This window comes from Saccopteryx leptura, chromosome 2 (genome assembly GCF_036850995.1).
Source record: "Saccopteryx leptura isolate mSacLep1 chromosome 2, mSacLep1_pri_phased_curated, whole genome shotgun sequence".
In the NCBI taxonomy this organism is placed as follows: Eukaryota; Metazoa; Chordata; class Mammalia; order Chiroptera; family Emballonuridae; genus Saccopteryx; species Saccopteryx leptura.
The window spans coordinates 316,537,115-316,559,162 of record NC_089504.1 but is presented as its reverse complement, the minus strand read 5'-3'; the positions used below and the strand labels follow the sequence as shown (position 1 = coordinate 316,559,162).

Below are 22,048 nucleotides of genomic sequence, written 5' to 3'. Positions count from 1 at the left end.
AGATCATTTCCCAGACTTTATCGTTTCCTTGATCAATAAGTTGCTTCCTTTTGCTTTGACCAGTTTGAGTTAAATTTTTTTTCGCCAGTCATCAGAAAAGCCCAACTAGAACATGTTTCACCTTCCTTAAGTCCTCTTCAGTTTGCTGTTAGAGCGATGTGACCCCTGCCTGTCCTCATGGACGGTTTGTCACACCTCTCTCCTCACAGTCCGGGGACCCTAGTACCACATGAGTCATGGCAGCAAGAACACCAGCCAGAGGGTGAAGATAAGACAGCCAGTGGCCACCAGGGCCTCTGCCTCTGGAAGTCCATGATTCTGAAACCATATTCTCTTCTTCTTAAACAAACGTTTGCATAGAGAATTCTTTTCATAAACAAAGAATTCGGGGTGTTCCCCCCCAACTTTGGGAAGACAGGAATCTGATAAGAATGACCAATGGTTGCGTGCCCTGTTTTAAGTCTCAATTTAAAGACCTGTGCACACTGTTTATGGGCAGTCATACCTCCCATGCTTTAATACTTCCCATCTCATGGGCAGTTCCTGCTTGTTTACTGTCCTCTTCCCTCCCTAGTCAGCACAGATCATGAAGACGGGACTGAAGTCTGCTTTTCTCAGAGCTTTATCTCCAATACACATTACAGTGCTCGTCACATCACAAGTTTTCCGTAGGTCGCAGTGTACTCAGTAAAGGTGTACAAGACTGATGGAGGATTTCCAAGTCCTGTCCCCACTGAACATCCTAGAGAGGCCTGTGACACTGACTGAAACTCAAAGAGATTCTCCCATTAATCTATAAGGAAGTCTCAGTGTGACTTTAATCTTTCCTCTCCATTTTTTTTTTCTACCTTCCAACTGGCTACGTAAAAATTCTGGTCACACTGGTGGTCAGATTAGATGAAGGCCATTTTCCGTTGGTTTCCTCCCCTCCTATTTATACGTTAAAGATTGATTACTTATAAGAATATTTTTAGCAAAACTTTTTGTGGGGATGGAAATACTCAGCTTTTAATTAAATTGTTTAGGCCTTGACATTTTCCGGTCTTTGCCTTCACTTCTTCCCACACCAGTTTCTTCCCTCACCGTACTTGAACTTCAGCCAGCATTACTTTTGGAGGGGCGTTTCTCTTCTCTGAAGGGCCACACCCCCGGCCCTGCTCTTTGTCATCATATTCCAGATCAAGGACATTCCCCTCAGTCAGGATGATCCCAGGTCTTTTTACATCATCAGCCAAAATAACTCAGGTCCTTTCCTGTCTGGCCTCAAGATGGCACACGAGGCACAGGCTCCGGCCCCTAAGTTACTAGAAAGGCAAGATGTTTTCTACAACTCCAACTGGGCATTGGAAGACCAGACGGCAGGCTGCCCCTAAACAGCCAGCGAGACAGTATCACATGGTTCAGGAAAACCACGAACCTGCCTCATGCAAAGTGCTTCACACAGCAGCTGTGGCCACAGAAGTCCTCCCAGCCCCTGGGAAGTGATGGGAGGAACAGATACATCTCAGGAATGCAAAGGTATCTAATATGTCCACTAAACTTACAGATTCCAAAAGAAACATTCTATGATCATGTCAAAGAGGAATTTGAAAAATCCAAGACCCAGTCATAACCAAATATTTGCAGCACACTAAAGTGGATAGAAATATTGTGTGACAAAGGGGACATCTACCGGAAACCTTCAGCAAGCATTAGACTCAGTAGTAAAAACTTAGAAGCATTCACATTAAATTCAAGAACTTGAGAAGAGTGTTCACTCTTAAGGCTGCCTTCAACATATCCCCAAAGGTCCTTATTAATGCATTAAGATGAGAAATATAAGCCCTGGCCAGGTAGATCAGTTGGTTAGAGCACTGTCCCGATGCACCAAGGTTGCAGGTTCTATCCCTGATCAGGGCACATACAGAGATCAACTAGTGAATGCATAAATATGTGGAACCATAAATCAGTATCTCTCTCTCTCTTTCTCTTTCCCCTTCCTCTCTCTCTAAATCAAAAAAAAAAATTTTTAAGAATATAAAAACAGTAAGCAAACTGAAAAAGAAGTGACAAATAGTCATTATTTTCAGAAAATACAGTTCTCTATATTTTGAGGGTGGAGCAGTCGCCTTGGCTGATGAACTGAATGTGATGGGGAGAGGAAAAGAGAGATCGGGAATGATACCCAGGCTCCTGGCTTGAGCCGTCAGAGTTACCCGTACATTAACTGCGATAGTTGGAAATGAGAGTGTGAGATTAAGAGGAAATATCAGATAGACAGTTTGATAGATGAGTCTAGACTTTGGAGGTTTCACATACAGCATGCAGAGGAGCTATTAGATAGGCAGTGTGATGGATGAGTCTAGACTTCCGAGTAGAGGTCAGGCCTGAAAATGTACATTGAGAACTTATCAGAACACAGATGGCATGCAGAGAGTTAGGCCAAGTTGATATCCTTCTGAAGAAGAACACCCAGAGGCTGCTGGCCAGCACCGGGAGGCGAGCAACGGAGACTGGGAAGGACCAGCCTGCTGAGATAAGAGGAAAGCCCAAATTTACAATAGCGTCCCAGAACTGTGGGAAAGAAAATATTTTTTTAAAGCAGAGGAGGAGGGAGATGTCAACAGTTGTGTGTTATTAAGTGCCTGTGAAACCCTCGTGTAAAATGAGGGTTGGGAGGAAACTGGGATCAGTGCTCACAGATGCTGTTGGTGATCTCACCAAGGAAGGTGGTGGCTGAGTCAGAAACACTACCGGGCGGGGTAGGGAGAATTGGAGACTAGCAACTCAAGACAACCCATATGCAAAATGATTTTTGTACATTCTTCTTGGTAAGGAAGCAAAGAAACAGATAACTGAAGGGTTAAAGAGCCAAGGGAAGAATTTGTTTTATAAAATAATGGAATACTACTGAATATTTATACATAATTGTGAATAATCTAGAAAGGAGGGAGAAAGTGTAAGCTATGTGTTTGAGGGGGGAGGGTAAGTACATTATATTTAGTTTTATATGAACATATAAAGCAATTTTCAAGTAAAAGGAAAGAAGAGTTTAGATAGAGCAGGATCCACAGGTCATCCAGACAAATGATTATCTTTCAACTCAATTACATTTTATGATGCTTGACGTTTAGAGACTAATGAATGTGTAAACAATATTTTTTCTTTTAATGAATGACGATTGATGCAGATATTTTGTTTATAATAGTAAGACATCTGGGAAAGGCGGGTTCCCCTAATACTAGCAACTTACTTCTCAATATAACTTTGGGGATTTAAAATGAACCTATATTGACAACAAATTTAGTAATTCACATCTAAAAACCTATGAATGAAAGTGAAAATTTTACTGGACTATCTGCTGTCAACTCACTTAATTCTGTTGAATTTTAAACAGACACAGGGAACTTATGTTTCCTTTCTTTTTTTTTTTTCTTTTTAGGTTACTCAGCATTTGAATTCTGATTCTGTTTGGGATCCTACTCAAACATTCTGGTCAGAGTGGAAGACAAGGTCCTTCTTCACAGCACCCTAGCTCAAAATGCCTAACTTGTGTAGGTCAGTCAAGTCCAATGGGATGTTGAGTCCCACGCAGATGACTGAGAAAGGTGTAAAGTGTGGAATTAGCCCTTCTGGTGACATCAGTGACCAGCAGCCACAGAAGCCAAGTCCTAACCAAACATTTTCCTGTGGCACAATTGTTGCTGGACTGCATACTTCATTTATTGTGCTCTGCAGATACTGTGATTTTTACACAGTGAAGGTTTGTGGCAACCCTGTGTTGAGCAAGTCTGTTGGCGCCATTTTTCCAACAGTGTTTGCTCACTTTGTGTCTGTCTCATATTTTGATCATCCTTGCAATATTTCAAACTTTATAATTATTATTGTATCTGTTATGGTGATTAGTGATCCATGACCTTTGATATTATTACTGTGCTTGTTTTGGGCACCATTAACTGTCCTCATAAAAGACAGCAAACTTAATAAATGTTGTGTATGTTCTGACTGCTCCAAAGGCCAGCTGCTCCCCATCACTCTCTCCTTCCCTCACCCCGCCTCCGGCTTCCATGTTCCCTGAGACACAGAAATATTAAAATCAGGTGAGTTAGGAACCCTACAATGGCCTCTAGGTGCTCAAATGAAAGGAAGAGTCACACATCACTCACTTTTACCAAAAGCTAGAGATGATTAAGCTTAGTAAAGAAGCCATGTCAAAAACTGAGATAGCCCTGGCCGGTTAGCTCAGTGGCAGAGCATTGGCCTGGCGTGCAGGAGTCCCGGGTTCGATTCCCGGCCAGGGCACACAAGAGAGGCACCCATCTGGCTTCTCCACTCCTCCCCCTCTCCTTCCTCTTTGTCTCTCTCTTCCCCTCCCACAGCCAAGGCTCCATTGGAGCAAAAGTTTGCCCGGGCACTGAGGATGGCTCTGTGGCCTCTGCCTCAGGCGCTAGAATGGCTCTGATTGCAGCAGAGCGACGCCCCGGATGGGCAGAGCATCGCCCCCTGGTGGGCATGCCGGGTGGATCCCGGTCGGGCGCATGCGGGAGTCTGTCTGACTGCCTCCCCATTTCCAATTTCAGAAAAATGCAAAAAGAAAAAAAAAAAAAAAGAAAAAGAAAAAATCTGAAATAGCCTGAAAGCTAGATCTCTTGCATCCAATAACTAGTTCAATTGTTAATGCAAAGAAAAAGTCCTTGAAAGAAATTAAAAGTACTCCAGTGAACATATAAATGATAGGAAAACAAAACAACCTTATTGTTGATGTGGAGAAAGTTTTAGAGGTTTGGATAGAAAATCAGAGCAACTACAACATTCCCTTAAGCCAAAGTTTGATCCAGGGCAAGGTTCTAACAACTTGATTCAATTCTATGAAGGCTGAGTGAGGTGAGGAAGCTACAGAAGAAAGGTTTAAAGTTGGCAGAGGTTGGTTCACGAGGTTTAAGGAAAGAAGTCATCTCCATAAAATAAAAACGCCAGGTGAAGCAGCCAAGTGTTGAGGTAGAAGCCACAGCAAGTTATCCAGAAGATCTAGCTAAGAAAATCAATGAAAGTGGCTACACTAAGCAGAGTTTCCATGTAAAAGAACCAGATTTATTTTAGAAGATGCCATCTAGAACTTTCGTAGCGAAAGAAGAGAAATCAATGCCTGGCTTCAAAGCCTCAAAGGAAAGGCTAACTCCCTTATTGGGAGCTAATGCAGTTGGCTATTTTAAGTCAAAGCCAATGCTCATTTACCTTTCTGGACATCTTAGCATTCTTAAGAATTATAAATCTACTCTTACTGTGCTCTATAAATAGAACAACAAAGCCTGGATGACAGTACATCTGTTTACAGCATGGTTTACTGCATATTTTAAGCCCACTTATGAGACTTACTGCTCAGAAAAAAAAATTCTTTCAAAATATTACCGCTCATTGGCAATGTTCCTGGTCACTCAAGAGCTCTGACAGAGATGTACAACAAGATCAATGCTGTCTGCATGTCTGCTAACACAACACCCATTCTTCAGCTCTTAGATCAAGGAGTAATTCTGACTCTCAAGTCTTATTACTTAAGACATCCTTTTTGTAGGGGTACAAATGCCATAGACAGCGATTCCTCTGATGGATTTGGGGAAATTAAACACCTTCTAGAAAGGATTCATCATTCTAGATGCTGTTCAGACCATTTGTGACTCATGAGAAGAGTCAAAATATCAACATTAGCAGGGGTTTGGACGATGTTGATTTGAACTCGCAAGAAAGCTCTGAGCAGTTCAAGACTTCAGTGGAGGAAGTAACTATGGATGTGGTAGAAATAGAAAGAGAACTAGAATTAGAAGTGGGCCCCGAAGATGTGACTGAATTGCTGCAGTCTCTCGATAAAGCTTTAACGAATGAGGGATTGCTTCTTATGGATGAGCAAAGAAAACCATTTCTTGAGTTGTAGTTCACTACTGGTGAAGATGCTGTGAAGATTCAAAAAATAACAACAAAGGATTTACAATATGACATAAACTCAGTTGATAAAGCAACAGCTGGGTTTAAGGGGACTGGTGCCAATTTTGAGAATTCTGTGGGTAAATGCTGTCAGACAGCATTTCAGGCAACAGAGAAATTGTCTGTGAAAGGAAGAGTCGATTGGTGCAGCAAATGTCATTGCTGTCTTATTGGAAGAAATTGTCACAGCCATCACAGCCGTCAGCAAGCACCATGCTGATCAGTCGGCAACCTTCAACATGGAGGCAAGACCCTCCACCACCAGCAAAAGACTTTGACTTCCCAAAGACTCGGAGGATGGTGAGCATTTTTTAGGTTCCGCGACCTTCTCTATGCAGTCCCTCTCTTTTGCTGGTTGTGCAGAAGCTGTTCAATTGGCTCACAGCTGTCTCTCAGGAGGATTTGCTCTAAATATAGGTGTGCAGTTGATTATGTTCTTGTGAGGGGGCAAGTTCAGCTTTCTCCTGCACTGCTATCTTAGCCCTGCCTCCAATAAAGCATTTTTAAATTAAGGTATGTAATTATTTCTCTAGCCATAATGCTATTGCCTACTTTATAGACTACAGTATAGTGTAAACACAACTTGTGTATTCACTGAAAAACCAAAAAATCTGTGTCACTTGCTTTATTATGATTTTTGCTCTATTGTGGTGGTCTGAGACTGAACCTGTACAGGTATGTCTGTACATCTGAACACCTAGGTCCTGGTTCCTAGTGTGGTTAGACTTGGTTCTCCATACGCATCATCAATCATGAGAGCTATCCAAATATGTCTAATAAATGCCTTTCCTGTAGACCCTCACTGAGGCTTTCTTTTCTGTTGCTTGCCAACCAAGACCCCTGAGAGCCCCACTAGACTCACAACCGCAGCAACCTCAGGCCTGTCTGATGGCCTCTTCCTCCAAGAATTCTACCCAGTTGTTAGACTTCCTAGAAGCCCATCTAGTACCTACATCTTCTGCTCTGCATTAGACCCTATTTGGCTCACAGTGGTCTATATCTTAGACATCAAAAGTTTGCTTTAGAGTCAGGCAGAGGAATGGACGAGAATGATGTGAGTACGAGACTCCAGACACCCAGAGTGTGCATCTCTAGGAAGTAAAATTCACTCCCATTTAATCTCTGACTGCCACCTTCCCCAACCACTAACCAGTGCATTACACATAGGCTTTTAATAAGTATTTGTTGAATAAATAAACTCAAGGAAAAAAAGGAAAACAGTATATGGCCCGGGCGCTGGGGATGGCTCCTTGGTCTCTGCCCCAGGCGCTAGAGTGGCTCTGGTCGCAACAGAGCGACGCCCCAGAGGGGCAGAGCATCGCCCCCTGGTGGGCATGCTGGGTGGATCCTGGTCGGGCGCATGCCGGAGTCTGTCTGACTGTCTCTCCCCGTTTCCGGCTTCAGAAAAATACAGAAAAGAAAAAAAAAAAGGAAAACAGTATAGCATGGTGGAGAAAGAGCCGATATAGGGATTAGGAATTAAAGCATTCTCTACCTTTCTCTACTACCTCAAATACTCTCTGGGCATCATTTCTCTATTTGTAAAATGAAGACACAAAATAGCTCTAAGTCCTTTTCAACTTGGAAATGCTCTGATTTGGAATAAATAAAGATTGTGTACTAGGACTTGGACCTCTGTTGTGTAATTTTTTTAAAAAAGGATTCTTTGGTGAGGAAAAAAAGATGGTATATCTCATTTATTTTTCCCGACACTCAGCATGCTGATTTGTTCGCATTTGCACACACAAGAATGGGTCCCCACAGAGTGTGCTGAGTACCTGTCGCGGCTCTACTGCAGTGTCTACTGAACATGTTACCTCCGAGGGCCAGGCAAGCTCACATTCCCACGGCATGTTCTAAGGCTACACCCTCCTCCTTGGGATTCAACTCACCAATGACAGGTGCCCAGCTGGGTTTTAGTTAAAGCTCCCCCTCTCCCTTGGGTTTTTCAATCATCATACACTTCTCCTTCTCCACTTTTCTGCCTCAGTCATTGCTCTCCTTTCCCTGAGCCCCTGCCCTGTGGGTCCATGATGAGGAGAGCTGACAATAATGAGGCCCCAGGAACCAGTTCAAAGCCTACTGCAAAACTTTGTAAATTGAACCCTAGAGATTAGAAGTGTTGCAATTAGAATGTATGATTTGAAGTGAGCCAATATAACCCTGCCATCTTGCTTGGCACAATTCCATACCCATGGGGCTCTGGTGTTACTGCCCTGGCCGAGAGTGCTATGGCCAACCATTGACCATCCTGCCCGAGAGGGGGCAGAGTCTCCCCTGGGCATTTTTTTTGGAAGTGTCCCAAGCCCTCGTGTCCCAAGCCCTCCTCCTGTTGGACAGTGAGGCTGTGTTTCATTTTTCACTATTAGAACCAGTTGCTTTGATGAATGACTCTGGAGCTAAGTCTTTGCATTTGTGACAATTTCCTCAAACTAGATTTCCAGAGGGGAATCAGACTGAAATGGCAGAAATATATTAAGGACTCAATAGAAATGCAATTATTTCCATTGTCCTCATTCATGCAAACGTTTACTGAACTGCTCTGTGCGCCAGGCACTCTTCTGGGAGCCTCACGGTGGCTGTGACGAGACAAAGGAGGTCTCTGACCTCACAGAGGACCTAGTCTAGCTGATAAGGAAAACAATACACAGGAAAGGAAAAATACATGACATAATCGTCAATAGTAACAAGTGCTATAAAAATACATAAAATGGGATGATGGAGAGTGAGTGTTGGCTTCTTCCCTTCTTTCGAGCCCTCATACAATTATCAGCAGACTTTGTCTGCTTTCCCTTCCGGATGGATGCAGAGAAGACTGCAGAGCAGACTCCATCGCTTCTCCCCTCCTTGACCGCTGCCTCCCTAGTCCATGTTTTCTTTACCTTTTGCCTGGACGTTTGCAATACCTTCCTCTGCCTCCACCTTACCTAACTATGTTCTAGTTTCCCTGTAGCATTCAGGTTGAGTCTTTTAAAGTATAAGTCAGACCATACAACTAGTCACTGCCATAGCCTTGAATGCAACTCAGGGGCTAGACACTGCTCTCATCTCTCCACTCCCTTCCCCCCACGTGCTCCTCTCCAGTTCCAAGTGTGACCCTGCCTCAGGGCCGTTGCACTTGCTCTTTCCTCTGTTTGGAACACTCTTTCCCAAGCTAGTTCTCATTTTTTCCAGCTCTTTGTTCGACTATTAGTTTTCTAAGAGAAACAATCACTGGTGATTGCAAATAAAATAGCACCGCGTCCCCACGCCTTTCTTCTTTATATTGTTTTGGTTTTTCTCACTGCACATATCATCCCTTGACCCGTTTATCTGTCTATTTTGTTACTGACTGTCTGACCAACTAAAACAGAAATTTCACGGGTGAATGACTTTACCGTCTTATTCACTGCTGTACCCATTGTTGCCTGGGTACAATACTTGCTGAATAAATGGACAAACCACCACATGCAAAATGTGTTCCTTTAATGGCACAGTGTCAACCTGATAAGAAAGCTCTAGAAATATTCTGTAGGACTAGATAATGTGCCCTATTTTGTTTTGATTTTTATCAATGACACGGATCAAGAAATAATAAAGGGCTTCACAAATGCTGTCTGTATGGCCTGTTATCAGAATCGTCTTCAACCATGTTTTTAAACTGAACAACACTGACCATTAGGAAGCAGTGAATGGCGTTTGGCAGGTTCTGAACAGACTTTTCCTAACAAAGGATAATATAGGTAGACTGGAACAGCATGGAATTAAACTGGGAAAAATGAGCTTAACCCATAATATGGGTAAGTGTTGTTTTGTGAAAGTTTGTTTTAATTATGTGTACATGGGTTTTTACTGCATAGACTAAAGGACAATATAAAGTAATCATTATAAATCACATTTTTTAAAAAAAGTTTGAAACACAATGATCTCCAGTGTTGATTCTGAGATATCAATCTGAAATTCCCAAGACATAATAAGAATAACAGCATAAATCAATGAAACAGAAAAAAGAGAGAGAGAATGAGAGAGAGAGTCAGTGAACCAAAAATCTGGTCCTACAAAACATGATGACAAAGTATTTCTCAAGAAACTTGCATTTATGTGTGAGATTTACCATGTGAGTTCACCTCTGCTTCCTGTTAAACCTCACTAAAGTGACAATTAAGGGTTTACAAAAGGTATAAATCTTCAAGGATCAAGAAAGTGGGAGTAAAAATGACAGCAAGAGAATTTTAGACTTTGCAAAACAGATGGACAGATAACCAACCTGGCAAATCAATGAAAACAGAAACCCAGGCTAGGAAAACGCAGCCCCGAGGCCCGGACTTACAGTGCAGATGGCCAGGAAGATCCTGGGATTGGGGAGGAGTGGAGGTTTAAAGGGGAGGAACATAAAAGTCTGCACGGAAGTAGTTAGATCCCTACAGTCAATGAGACACCCAGGTGAAGATGGCAGAAGTTGAACTAGAGGACTTTGTACTCAAGGGCACCATACTACGCAAGAACAACTAAGTATACTAGAAACAGGACGTCGAGTAAGACTTCCCTACATCACCCTCCAATACCTTTCCCTATCAGATTCTCAGGAAGTCGGCAGGCAGACTTGTACCCTACAGGCTCGAAGTTAACAGGTCTTTCTGAGTATACTGACATCAGAAGAAGAGGCTCATAGACTGACAGAGGTTCCCCATGAAAGTAGCCCAGGCACCACTCAATTGCTGAAGCCCAACAATCAAGGAACTTTGTCTAGACATACTCTTCTCCTAAATACCATATTTTTCACTCCATAAGTTGCACTTTTTCCCCCAAAAAAGAGGAGGGGGAAATGCTCATGCATCTTATGGAGCAAAAAATACGGTATTTTATTAAATATTTTAACATACCATTAGATTCAGAATATTTTTTTTCTTATTTTCTTCTTAAAACCTTAGGTGTGTCTTATGGTCCTTATGGTCATGTGTGTCTTATGGAGCAAAAAATACAGTAGTTTCTACTAACTCATCATAGATATGAATAGAAAATTAGGAAGCACCAGACATTTTAAAAACTTCTAATATCAGAGAACAAATACACACACACGCACACACACAAAAAAAAAATCTCAGGGAAAAGAAAGATATTACAAAACATATATATACTGAATTTCCTCAGAGAAATTAGAAAAGATATTGCATACATCAAATGAAAACAATTAGAACATCGCATCATATAGGCTAGCCACTAAAGGAACACCAGAGAATAAAATGTTCTTTAAAAACAAAAATTTGAAAGTAGATATGAAAAAATTAAAGTGTTGGAAATAGTCAAGAACATTTCCCACAAGAAAAAAAAACAGAGAGGGAAAACATTAGCTAAAACCTAAGACAGAACAAAGGCAGTGAGTTTCAAGAATGAATGAACACACCAATGCACTCAAGATTTATTTTAAAAGTGCCCTACACCAAGGCTCAGTGTCATGATATTGCAGGTGCTCTGGACAAAGACACCAAATGTTTTCAGAGGGAGAAGAGAAAAATCAGTTCTATGAAAATAGGAATGGGACCTACTGCTCCAAAGCAAACCTGGCTACCGGCAACAATAAAATGATCCTTCCCAATTCTGAGGAATAACAATTCTCAGCACAAAGGTTTACACCCTCGCCAATCACTCATCCATCGTGCAGACAAAGACATTATCAGACATGAAAGGTCTCAACCCCTGTATTTTCCCACACTCCCTTTTTTAAGGGACTGTCCAGAGGTGTATTTTCCAACCCTCAAGGGAGTTGAGGAGGAAGAGAAAAATCCAGCGTCCAGGAAGCAGGGATGTAAGAGAAAGTGAGGTCGCCTGCAGGAAGGTGCTGAGGGCAGAAGCCAGGAAGACAGCTATGCACTGAGCAAAGACCAACAGGTCCATGTGGGGGAGAGTCCGAGGCTCCAGGAGGGACAACTCAGCAACAGGGGTAAAGCTGACACATTGGTGATATGTTCAAATGTGCCTAAAGATTCACACCATTGGCTCAGTGTTCTGGGGTAAAGTAGTCATAGCTACATAGAAAACTAAGAAAACAACAATAACAAAAATGAGATGATTATGAACCCTAGGGAAATAAAAGTTTTACAATAAGAAAAATGTAATCATTGGTGATAATAGTATAATCCATGGCTCATCTGTGAATAATATTAACATAATTACAATCATGTGCACAGTGAACATCGTTCTACACTGAAATTATGATTTAATTATTATTATGGGGAAAAGATGTGTTTGTCTAATATGTGTTTGTGTCAGGAAAAAAAGTACCAGAAAGCCAAATTTTTGTCTTTCACAGTAGAAAGTTGAGAAATAATATGTAAAACTAACACACACACACACACACACACACACAACCAATAATAAAATAATATGTTGAGATGGTTTTTAAGTATATTGCCACAAGGAGTAATTAAAAGAGTTGATATTGAGGGGCAGAAGTCCGAGGTAGGAAGGGGCAAAGGAGGGGACAGATATTTGTTCAGCCTTACCTAAGTGCTTTTTATCTTTGATAAAAATAAAACTTCAGCCAAAAAAGAAGTGTGTTTTCCTGCCAGGAGCCTGAGGGTGAAGTAGGATATATGGGGGAATTCATGACACAGGCTGACGAGGAGTCTACCAACAGCAGAGGGGGATCTGATTCGCAAGCAATGCCCTGTCCAGCTCTTCTGAGAAGCCTTCGCAGTGCTGTGAAGGGCAGGAGAATTCTCCAGATGAGACCACAGAACAGAACTTGGATGATTCTGTCTGGGAGCCAGTAGCTCAAAGACAGAAATTTCCCTCAGTGCCTTGGAATCAGTAACAAGATTGAATTTTAGATTCAAGCCCACCTAAATAAATTCAAGATCCCTGAGAACATACAGAGGGTCAGCCTCATGGGAAAGACTATATACCATGCGCTGCTCTTGTTCTGTGGTAAATGTAGTAAAACAAAATCATAATAAGTGATGCTCAGGGATCACAGAAATGACTCCATGATCTCTGGCTTGAAGCCCAAGGTCACTGGCTTGAGCCAAAATTCTCCGGCTTGAGCAAAGGGTCACTGGCTCATCTAGAGCCCCCTGGTCAAGGCATATATGAGAAGCAATCAATGAATTAAGGTGCTACAACAAAGAATTTATGCTTCTCATCTTTCTCCCTTCCTTTCTATCCCTATCTGTCCCTCTCTCTCTGTCACTCTCACTAAAATAATAATAATAATAATAATAATAATAAATTATGCTCAGTGAGGACTTACTCTGTGCCACGTGCTATACTCACCACTGTGCAGAATGGTTCCTCTGCTCCCTCACTCAGACCCTATAAACAGGTGTATAGAGAACACTGGCTGAGCACTCGCCATTCTGGGGTATCATGCCAATACTCCAGTAAATCCTCATAACGGCACTCTGGTGGAGGGACGGTGGCTATTGTCCCTGTTTTGTAGATGGGGGAACTGAGAAACAGAAAGGTTCATCATTTTCCCCAAAGCAGGCAGCTAGTAAAAGGTCAAGACAGGATTCAAAGGTGTGATTCCAAACCCTATATGTGGAATCGTCACACACAGTGCTCTCCTAGAACAACACACGCCAGAACTGGGGCTTCAAGAGAAGTCCCTAGCCAAGGGCTCACCGTCACTGAGGAGTGGAGCCGGTCCTCGAACCCAGTCTCCTCTGAACCCCAAGCCCAGCCTGCACTTCTGTGTTCGCCACCTCCACAGGAGAGGATGCAATGGAGTAAGAAAAGCAAGCCCCCCTTTTTCGTAGGGTTAACACCCAGAGTCATCACAAATACAGGGATACGGAGAACACAGAGCTATAATAAAGTACTTATAGAGATTAACAGTAAGATCCCCCACAGTGGGAATATGGGTGGTGGAATGGGTTCCCTGTTCTCTGGGACCCCTTCTCCCTTCCAACATCAGCAGCTGTGGCACCTCTAGAGAGAGAGGCAGAGGCAGAGGTGAGACTTGGAAGCCTGCGGCTGGGCTGCACGCAAATCCCGGCTCTGCTACTTCCTAGCCGTGGAAACCTGGGATGTCCTTTCACTCCTCTGGGCTTCAGTTTCTCATCTACGCATGCTAATAATCAGAGTGCTGTCTGAGGAGGGAGTGATTCAGCTGGAGATAATGAAGAGCATATAATAGCGCCAGGCACGCAGCGCATGCCAGAGCGCTGATGGTTGTTGCTGTGTTTTTATTACCTAAGGACCTCCTAAGTCTGCTCTGCTCCCAAACCTGAGACTAATTCTTGCTGTTCGTCACCTGCTTGGCACTGCCAGGCTTTGCTTTGTTTCTGCTCTGCCCTTGGTAGTCCAAGCACGTGGTGTCCTTCTCCTCCTAACCCTAACCCCAGGCCTGCAGCTTGGGTTTCTTCCGTCATCTAAGACCTGTGGCCATCCCTTCATGCCCCAGGTGCCCAAGGACTGGCTCTCTAACGACAGCCATCAGAACCCTTTGTTCCGGAGGATCTGCCCACGTTCACCCTACCTGCCCTCCCCCGCAGATTCCATCCCCCTGATCCTGGCGTTTGTGTAGATATGAACACACTGCTCTTTACTCACTTACTCTGGGACTGAGCTCTGAACCTGGGCTTTACATTTTAGGTTCCTATCTCCCGAGATCTATCACTCAGAGTAGTAACTGAAAATTAGTACAGCCCTTTGCAGTTTATATTGCACAAACATTTCCTAATTCAGCCTTCACAACAATCCTTTGAGATAGGCATCTTTATTACATCTCAATATCCATCCATCCATCCATCCATCCATCTTCAGGCAAAATAAATTATCTATCTATCTATCTATCTCTATCTATTTTCAGGCAAGATAAATAATTACCGAATTTGCAAAGAACTAGTGGCAGAGTTAGAACTAGGAGCCGGGCACTCCAACTCCAGCTGCTGCATTCTTTGTAGCATGCCACCCCCTATAAAACCTGCACGGGCTTCTGCCACTCAGAATGCAGTCATAAAAATGCCCCGGCTCCGTGCCCAGCCCCACCCTCCCTCTCCTACGCTTTTGCACTCTCATCCACAGCTGCTGTCCATAATCACCCGGATGGCCACACACAGCTCAGGTGCCCAGTTCTGACCTCAGCATCCTTTCCATCTCTATCCCTGTGTCAACGCCTCCATTTCTGCCAAAGGTCTCATAGACTTTCCTACCCCCAAACTCTCCGCCTAACAGCTGGCCTGCCCCTCCCCCCCTGCCCCATTTGGTTATCTCCTGAAAATGAAGGTGCTTCCTTGTGATAGCGCCTGAGGGTGAGCGCTCCTTCTCCCTAGTACGCACGCACGCATGCACACAGCTGGAATACAGGCGCTCATCCCTTCCTCCTTCGACTCCACTGGGGTCCCCTTGCTTTCAACTTCTCCCCTGTCGTTCCATCCTAAACCACAGCAGCTTAACCTTGGTGACAGGTCACCGTTTCCTGTAGAAAAGCTTTCTGTGGCTCTCCACGTCCTTTAAGATCTGATCAGTTCTGCCTGACCAGGTGGTGGCACAGTGTATAGAGAGTTTACTTGGGATGCTAGAGGTCCAGGGTTCAAAACCCCAATGCCACTGGCTTGAGTGTGGGCTCATCCAGCTTGAGCGTAGGGTCTCTGGCTTGAACATGGGATCATAGACACGACCCTATAGTCGCTGGCTTGAGCCCAAATATTGCTGGCTTGAGCAAGGGGTCACTGGCTCAGCTGGTCAAGGCACATATGAGAAAGCAATCAATGAACAACTAAGGTCCTTCAACAAAGAATTGATGCTTCTCACCTCCTTCCATTCCTGTCTGTCTGTCCCTATCTGTCCCTCTCTTGAGTCTTTCTTACAAAAAAAAAAAAGAAAGAAGAAAGAAAGAAAGAAAGAAAGAAAGAAAGAAAGAAAGAAAGAAAGAAAGAAAGAAAGAAAGAAAGAAAAGATAAGATCAACTCCTTGACATGGTGTTTCCAAAACTGTGTGCTCAGAAATGCCACATTCCTTGGATATTAACAGATGCCTTACTTGGGGGGTAAATCTGCTACCTGTCACCTCCTCTCTCTCTTTTTTTTTTTTTTTACAGAGACAGAGAGAGAGTCAGAGAGAGGGATAGATAGACAGGAACAAAGAGATGAGAAGCATCAATCATTAGTTTTTCGTTGCAACACCTTAGTTGTTCATTGATTGCTTTCTCATATGTGCCTTGACTATGGGGCTGCAGCAGACCGAGTAACCCCCTGCTTGAGCCAGCGACCTTGGGTCCAAGCTAGTGAGCTTTTTCTCAAACCAGATGAACCCACACTCAAGCTGGCAACCTCAGGGTCTTGAACCTGGGTCCTCCACATCCCAGTCCAATGCTCTATCCACTGCGCCACCACCCGGTCAGGCACCTCCTCTCCTTTTACAGGTACATTTGCTAAGAGCCTGACTAGTGATCAACAGACCTGACATTATTTTGGAAACCAGCATTTTCAAAGTGCATTTGACCACAGAACACTTTTTTTCAGTGAAAATTTAGGGACATCTAATGGGCACTGATGTTCCAAGAAGCACAGTTGTTTAGGACATTCACCACCTCGCCTCCTTGCCCCATCCTAAGATTACTCTCCAGTAGTACCCTACACAAATCCCTCGCAGCCTTTAAACTGGCTCCTGACCGCGCCGAACCACGTCAGACCTTTGAGCTTGATGTCCTCCTTCTCCGACCACCTGAGCCCTGGTGACTGCTCCAGACTCAGATCACTGCCTTGGGGACCTCACGCAGCACGTTTCCGACATGGCCCTGATGTTATAAGATTTATCGTCCTTAATAAAAATAATTCAAATATAGCATGAGATGTGATTTTTGAGGGATTCTTATAAGTAAATTCATGTTAGAAAACAATCTTTAGTAAATGACATATCCTGATTTCCCATTTACATAGTTGATGCACGGTAATTATTGAGTTCACCTATTTTTGTAGCATTTAGTGGAGGCACTGTATGTAGTACTATGTTGTTAATTCTGTTTCTCTCCTTTCATATATCTCCTCCTAGGTTGGTCCGTGTGCCTCCAGTACTTATATATCTCACAGAGTTTGATGCTTAATAACTCAGATTGATTATAATAATGATTCTAAGGTTGCCTATCAGACTAGCTCAGAGACATTCAAATGGAAAATCTTTTTCACCCAGAATACAAATTTCAGTGTTAAAGACACGTGGACCACCTAAGGGAAGAAACTGCCGGAGCCGGACCAAGGAAGGGCAGAAGTGGGGGGGGGGGCAGTTGGGTGGGCTGACAGGGAAGGAGGTCGGGAAAAATAAAGGATAAAGAAATGTTGGCTCCATTTCCTTCCCTCTTAGTGATGGAAGTTCATCCTGGGTTGGCCTTGCTCAGAAGCCGGGGGGGGGGGGGGGTGATGGCATGAAGTAGGCTGGGTGATCATGGGAGCCAGAGGAGGACCCAGCTGCTAATTATTGGAAGTGGAGTGAAAAGACCTGGTGAAGGTCCAGGTCTGATAAGCAAGACACTTAGGCCATCATCATCCTTCCTCTTTAATAAGCATCCGTCATCCACGCATTTTACAGCTCTTTACTATAGAAATTGTCATACATACGTAGAGCAATATAGTGAACCCTTGTGCATCTATTACCCAAGTCAGCTCACCAACGTTTTGCCAGTCTAGTTGAATCTATCACTGCCCCACACTCTTTGGCTATTTGTTTTCATTGTAACATTTTAGAGGAAATCCAGAACATCCCATAATTTTCCCCACAAATAACTTAGTGCCTCCACTTGTTCTGTGTCTAAGCGTCTACGTATAGTGGTGCATTTTCTGCTTTTGTATGCTTACTCTTGTGGCTCTTTAGCTATGGTGTTCAAGCACCAGGTGAATCATAAAAAAAAAAGAAATAGTCTAAGGGCCCAGCAGGTCCTGCAAGTGACCGTGATAATGACTCTGGTAGGCATCTCAGCTACCAAAGGGTGCCAGGAATATGAGCCTGCTGCCTTTCTCTGCCTTCTGGTGTCATTCTGATCTTTCTCGGACAGTGTGAGTGTTGACGCTTCTGCTGCCCCAACCCTGACCTTCCTGCGCATGCTCTGCAGATGGTGTTCTCACATGATGCTCACCACCTGGCCTCAAAGAGGCAGGGGAATTTGTGCAGAAAGGTGGAAGAGAATCAAGAGTGTGTCCTATCATAAAAAACAAAGAGGTTAGAGTTTCAAGGATAGAATGGTCAAAGGGGTAAAATGCACCAGAAAAAATCTATAGAGAATAGGTAGTTAAAAGAGGTTTGATACCTAGGAAATCATGACCTTCCCATTGTTTTAATTCTATCTTTTCCAATTTTTCTTTGGTGAGAATTCCAGAAATGTACCCATCTTCTCAGAATTTTCAGAGAATCAACTTAAGATTTGCTTACTCTCTGTTTCATTTCCCCTCTATGCCCCTAACTTCTTTATATGTCATTGTAATTTCATTTATTGTTGATACTTTAGGTTTACTCTATTGCCCTTTTTCTGTCATCTATATTTCTATAAATTTACCCCAAAATGCTAATACCCCCCCCAAAGAAATGAACATTTCCTCCTTAGAGCCAGAGCCATAGAGAGTCATCAAACTCAATCCGTTTACCAACTTCTTCTCTGCTGAAGTCAGAAGGAGAGGTGTCTCCTCCACCTGCAAGTGGTCATCCCACCAGGCGGTGCGCAATCTGGTGACAAATGGTTGAGGAATGTGGAGATGAGGTAAGTATTCCCAGGCTCCATGCAAACACAGATCCCACATGATTCCAAGGCTGACAAAACTCACGGCAACTCTCCAAGAGGGGGCAGGGAACCGTCAACCTGAGGAATCCCTGAGCCCAATCAGAGACTTCCCCGTGTTGACACAACTCTTCAAACAAAGCCAGACTCCCGGCCAAGAAAAATATCAGGCATAAGACTCCAAACTCCTGTCACTGGTAAGTTTTGCTATAGGTCAGGGCTGATCCATCCTAAAGATCATGTCCAAGATTTTCTTGGCACTGTTTCTGAAATTCTGAAGCATGACTGCTCTGTTGTTGGGGTATGATATCATCACATCCGGGAGCCCTGACCACTGAGGAGGCCTGTCTGGACCGAGTCCCTTCCTGACTGCTTCTTACCTTTTGGGGAAACTATGTGCACAAAAAGAATGCGAATGGGAGGGAAGTTTACATTCTGAACGCTCGGAACCAGGGACAGGTGGGCTGATGTCCATCCTGTACAGAAAATAGGTCGATCACGGCTCTTCAATATAATAAGTGACATTTATGTAGCTCCTTAGAATTTACAGAATGTTTTCATAAGTAAAAAAATCTCATTTAAAAATCTCAAAACAGCATTTTACATATCAATCAAATCTCTAGTGTTTAAAAAAAACAGAAAATAAAAGGAGAGGGAGCACAGACAGCAAAGCGACAACTCACTTGATTTCTCAACTGCATAAAAAAGCGAGCTAGGTGAAAAATATGGGACCAGAAGAGCTTTTCTTTAAGATGGAAGAACTATCAGTTTAACTCCAACATAGGTGAGGAATGTAAAATAGCTAACTATTTTAAGAAGAAGAGAGGGATTAGGGAGTTGTTACTCAAAGGGTATAAAAATTTCAGTTATGATTGATGAATAGACTCTAGCAATCTGCTGCACAACATCGTGCCTATGAATAATAATACTACATTGTGCACTTCAGAATTTGTGAAGAAGGTAGATCTCAGGTTAAAGAAGGAGGAGGCAGAGGAGGAGGAGGAAGAGGAGGAGTTGGAGGAGGAGGAGGAGGAGGAGAAGGGAAAGGAGGGAGGGAGGGAGGGAGGGAGGAAGGGGCAGAGGGAGGGAAAGAAGAAAGGAGGAAGGGGGGAAGAGAGGGAAGGAAGGAGGGGAGGGAGGGAAGGGGGAAGAGAGGGAAGGAGGGAGGGGAGGGAGGGAGAGAGGGAGGAATGAAGGAAGGAAGGAAGGAAGGAAGGAAGGAAGGGTGAAAGAGAGAGAGACCCAAGGAAACTCTGAGAGGCACTGGATATGTCTATTCCTTTATGGTGATGGCATCATCGGTGTCTGCATATGCCCAAATTAATCATATTGTGCACATTAAGTATATGCATTTCTATGTATTTCAATTATGGTTCAATAAAGCTGTTAAAAATAAAATGTTAAAATCTGCTGATTAGACATAAGTGGTATTATTATTCTTATATTGTAGTTATATGACCTAAGGCTCAAACAAGGTAAATTACTTTCTGAAGAATACATAACAACAACAAAAGGCAAATTTGAGATAAGAACCTAGAATTTTAGGACCCAGGATCCTGTTTCCAACTCTTTCCTTGTCTATGGGGTTTGGGTTCTGCCCTCACTTCCAGCCTCTGGTGTATGTAGCTCCTTACAATTTGTGAAGACGGGGAGATGGGAAGTTAGACTCCCTGCTTCCCATAGGACCATCATTCAATACTCTATCTTGAACAGAAGTCGTAGGGATTAGAATAATTGTTTCTTATCCATAGGGGGAGTCACCCTACTATACAATGGAATCATTTCCATGTAAATATTCTATGATGGTGGAGGGGCACAAATGGGGCGACAGGCAGAGCTCACATGTGTGGTTCACTCAGCTTGAACAGAGAGACTGGAGATTCCTCCAGACTCCCTTTCTAGTTTCTTCTTATAAACTAAGATCCTTACTCTGGCTACTGGCAGGATCCATTTGGGGACCCCTTCTTTTCTCTAACTAGATTCATTCTCATCAGGATCTCTCCATCAGTTTCATAACTTTAAATATCACCTATAATAGATAACTTCACATTTTTACCACTAATGTGGCTCTCTCCCGTGAACCACAGATTACATGCCCAACTGCCAATTAGGCAGTTCCACTTGGACAGCAAACAGACATCTCAAACTTAATATGCCCCCCGTGAACTTCTGAGAACTTCTCCTTCCCAATCTTGCCTGAGGCCTCATCCCAGGTAATGATACCTCTGTCCCTCCTGTCACTCAGGAAAAAAGTAAATAAAGTCATTCTGGACCCCTTCTTTCATACCTCATATTCAACCCATCGGGAAATTCTGCTGGCTCTACATTTTAAATAATGGCAGAAGCCAACCACGTCTTACTTCTACTGCTAACCTAACCCATCCTGGTTTCACTCACCAGGATTACTGTAAGGCACCCTGGTCCCCATGGTCTATTCTCAAAGCAGCAACCACAGTGGTCCTCTCAGAGCAAGCAGTACTCCTCAAAGCCTCCACAGGCTCTCTACCCCACGTAGAATACAAGCCAAGTTCTCACATCCCCTGCAAGGCGCCTCCTGCTGGCCACACTCTACGTTTCTGACCTCATCTGCTACTCTCTGTCCTTCCTCATTCCACCCTAGCCACCCTGGCTCCTCACTGGGCTTCAAATACACCAGGCCTGTCCCCCAGTCAGAGGCTCTGGCTGGCTTGTGCTTCTGCCTGGAATGTTCTTCCCCCAGAAAGCCACATGACTCACTTCTTTATCTCCTTCAAGTTTTGCATCAAATGTCACCTTCCCTCTAAAGCCTTCCTCAAACGTCCTATTGAAAATTGCATGTCACCTCTTCACATTCCCTATCCTCCTTTGTTTTCCTCCACTGGACGTAGCCCTTTCAAACATGTTATATACTTTACTTAACTTGGCTACTGTCTCTTTTTCCTCCCTAGAACGTAAGCTCCATGAGGACAGGATTTTCCTTTTGTCTGTTTTGCTACCTGATCTACATCCCAGTACCTAGATCCAAGCCTGGCACATAGTAGGTCTTCAATAAAGTGTGTTGAATTGTTGAATTAATGACTAAATGAATGAGTTAATGAATTAGAATAGACGACCTCATAGAATCCTACAATGATGGTGCACATGTAGACACGAACATCCAGGATAGTAACCAAAAAATCAAGAGCAAGTCTTCAGCTCCCAAACTTAAAGGGCCCTGCCAGAGTCACCTAGTCCCTACTGAAGGGTCAGGGGTACCCCCTGGTGGAGGCTTCCTCATGCTGCTTCTTGGTCCCTGCATCATTTGGGCATCTCAGCAGCCAGCTCCTGCTCTAGCCATTGGACAAATTAAGACAGTTAAGACCTATCGGGCACCTGACACTTCACTACAGGTTCTGGAGCTGCCACCTGCTCCAGCAGGCAAAG

The 22,048-nt window shown here is 43.5% G+C and overlaps 1 long non-coding RNA gene across 2 annotated transcripts in view; it reads left to right on the top strand.

Annotated features, from left to right (window-relative positions):
- Positions 1–22,048, top strand: part of LOC136391341 (uncharacterized) — a 179,519-nt gene that overhangs the window by 100,241 nt on the left and 57,230 nt on the right. The gene's annotated exons all lie outside the window — the stretch shown is intronic.